This window comes from Cupressus sempervirens, chromosome 8 (assembly GCF_028749045.1).
Source record: "Cupressus sempervirens isolate cs-2001-9-10 chromosome 8, ASM2874904v1, whole genome shotgun sequence".
Classification (NCBI taxonomy): domain Eukaryota; kingdom Viridiplantae; phylum Streptophyta; class Pinopsida; order Cupressales; family Cupressaceae; genus Cupressus; species Cupressus sempervirens.
The window spans coordinates 649761514-649765265 of NC_143125.1; positions in this window are offsets into that span (position 1 = coordinate 649761514).

Below are 3752 nucleotides of genomic sequence, written 5' to 3' on the forward strand. Positions count from 1 at the left end.
GATTCTTGTAATTTTCAAGAAGTCATCAAGCCTCGCTTTCTCTCCCCGCCGCCTTCTTGAGGGGGCATCTCGCAGTCCATTCTCTCCTCTTTTTCTCTAGCCTTGGGCATCTTATTTTCTTATCTTTGATGCCATGCCACTTGCGGCATCACATCAAAGAGGGGCAAAATGTAGACACCTAAATCTTTCAGAAAATAAAGTATTTTTATTTTCTGAAAAAAATCCTGATGACATCATCATTTATTAATTTATTTATTTATTTTTATGCCATTAAATCCCTTTATCTTAATTTAAAATATTTAATTAAGGAATCCCTCCCAAAAATGTTTAAATCTTATTTAAACATTATTTTTTTATTTATTAATTATTTAATTAATAAATTGACCAAAAAATCCAAAATAAATTTAAAAAATTATTTTTTGCCCAAAACTTGGCCAATTTCCTTAAGACCACTAACCTCTTCCAAAATCTTCTAATCCTTCTTTAATTTTGATTAAAGGCTAATCCCATCATTTCCTACCCCTAATCCCAACTCAAAATATTTAATTAAGATTAAATATTAATCCTCATATTTATTAAAAAAGTTTTAATAAATATCTCCTCAACCCAAACCCTTGAAATAAATAAAACTTTATTTATTTCTTAAAAATCTAATTTATCCTCATCCTAAGAAGTTCTAGACTCTTCTAAAAAGTCTTCATCCTCATCCTAGGAAGTTCTAGACTATTCTAGAAAGTCTTTATCCTCATCCAAAGTCTAAACTCTTCTAGAAGATGTCTTTAAACCTAATCCTAATCCCCTCCTAACCTTGTCACATTCCCTAAACATGGGTTAAGACTTACTAACTCAAGCCAAAGTTAACAAATATCTCCTCCTTCACCCACCCTCATTAAATGCCATCCACTTGCCTATCCCTAAGCTAATCCTAAACCATCCTAATCCATCCTCTAATCATTTGCACAATCTTAAGCAAGCTTAAAACCTTTCTAATCAAGCCCAAGTCGAAATTCCTCTCATCTCCCTCAAAATATCCCAACCATAAAACTTTATGAAGCCCACTAGGCCATAAGTGACTCTTCCAAGCCCTTTTATTGCTCTTACAAGCCATTATGAGGGTCTTTATAAAGATTTTATCCCTTGAGCCTCCTTTTTTGACTCATCCTTCTCCTTTCCTCCATCCTCTCACCCTGTGACATGTGTCACTCTGTGATTGGTTGTAAGGAAGCATAATCCATGTGCTCTCCTCTCATGCAATCTGAACCCTCCATGAGCTTTTCCCCATCATTGCATCTTAGCCCTCAATCCCTCAAGCCTCTTGCCTATAAATTGGATCCTTCCCCTTTGCAAAACAACACAATCCATGAAGTAAAGTCATAATGCCATTTTAAGAAGCCATTTTACATCAAAACCATACACTCACACCCAAATTCCAACTCCATTTGAAGCCCTTTTTGAAGCATAAGCTTGAGCATACATCCTATCTATTTAGACAAAGCCACTCAACAAGAGAGCTTCTTATTGAGAGAGCCCATTAATGGCTCATATTCTCAATTGAGAGCTCATCTTAGTCTATCTTGAAGTTTATAAATTGTGTTTAGTTTGTAGAAGCTTTATTTAAATTTGGTTTCTATTAGCATACTAACATTGCTCATATACACTTACAATAACTTATGATCGATACAATTCTCATATTATTTGATAAATTAAAATGCCCTTCCTCTATACTGAGTCCATAAGATAATAATTCCCTGATTCGGTTGTTAGAACTTCTCAATTAATTATTATAGGACCACATTAAGAACACATTACACTTAGTGATATCACTAATATTCTGCCTTACAACTTGAATAACTTTCCATACATGTAATATTATGATGAGTGAACTTTACCATGTCATCATCAACATGTCTTCTACAAAGCTTCAACCTTGATTCTCATAATAACAATTTTTCTAAGAGATATAACAAGTTTACCAGAACATGCCTTTGTAAACTCTATCTCAGAACAAACATCACCAAAACTTACATAACTTCTTCTAGACTTATCATTTCTTCATCCAATGTTAACTACATATACTAGATACTCAGAAGTATCTCTCATAACCTTGGATGGTGAGAATACTCAACTAATCATTTGTACCAACTCTATCTTTCCATTGTTCTTCTATCAAATACTAGAAAAAATTGTTATGTTGATATTAATGAAAAACTCAATCATGAATGTAACATATCATCATAGTAATATATCTATAATACTCCCCCATAGGAATATCAGCAGCATTCATGCTTCCACAATCTCCCCCTTTGGCATTGATGGCAACATAGATGAAAAACATTTAGTTCCAAGAATACCAACAAAAGATTATTCATCTTTCTTTTCAAATCCTCTTCATCAATCACTCTTCCCCATTGATATACCTCAATTTTCTTTCCATCAAACTATCATTCTATATTGCACTTCTTATTGCTTGTCATTTTTTCTCCCTGTGATATTTTTCCTCATGATCTTTGTGCTTCTCCCATATGATGTTTTTTATGTCATACTTCTCCCCCATTGACATCAACGTCAAAGGTTTCAACAACCATCAAATTCTACACCAACTAATTATTACTAGCTCAAGTGTCCAAAGATATTGTTCAAAACAACATCCAATAAGAGTCCTAGATGACTTTGTCCATCACAGATACTCCCCCATACAAGAAGCATCAGCATACAGTCCAGAGAAACAATGGTGCTTTGTTATATTAGACCGATGCACTCTTGCATCATCATCTACTCTGATGTAAGAAGGGACATAACCCCTAGTATACCTTGCAAATACTCAAAAGTCTCTTTGGGAAGAGGGTTAGTGAATATATCTACAATCTTCTCTTTCATGCTCACATACTCCAATTTGATTTCCTTTTCTGCAACTTTCCCTCTCAACATGTGATACTTGATAGCAATATGCCCAATTCTCAAATGCAACACTAGATTCTTAGACATATTTATTGTTCTTGTTTTGTCACAATGTATGACAATAGGTTCGCTGATTTCTATCCTTATATCCTTTAGCATATGCTTCATCCAAACAACTTGATTGCAATTGTTTTCTATTGCAAAATATTTTTCTTTCACTATACATTGTGAGGTACAATCCTTCTTCTTGCTTAGCCAAGAAACCAATCTTCCTCCAAGAAAGAAGGCTCCACCACCGGTGTTCTTTCTATCATCCATATTGCTTGCCCAATCAGCATCAATATAATCACTTAGAGTAAAATCATTAGATCTGTCATACCACAATCCAAACTCCGGTGTTCCTTTTAGATATCTAAATATCCTTTTGACTACTACATAATGTGCTTCTCTAGGATCAGCTTGAAATCTTGCAAAAATTCCAACTGCATTTGCTATATCTAGCCTTGTGTGAGTCAGATATTGCAAACCTCCAATCATAGATTTGCACTTCTTCTGCTCAGCAGTGGGTGTCTCATCCTTTGTAGATAACTTGTGTCCAATTATCATAGGTGTTCCAATGGGTTTGCATATTTCCAAACCAAACCTTTTTAGTAAATCCTTTAAATACTTAGTCTAAGAAATAAAGATTTATTCCTTATTCTATATAATCTACAATCATAAAAAATATTTCATTTCTTCTATCATACTCATTTCAAATTCTTTCTTCATTTCTTCTACAAACGTTTCACTTTCCTCATCATTTCCTCCAAATATGATATCATCAACAAACATTACCAAAATCACCAAACCATCAT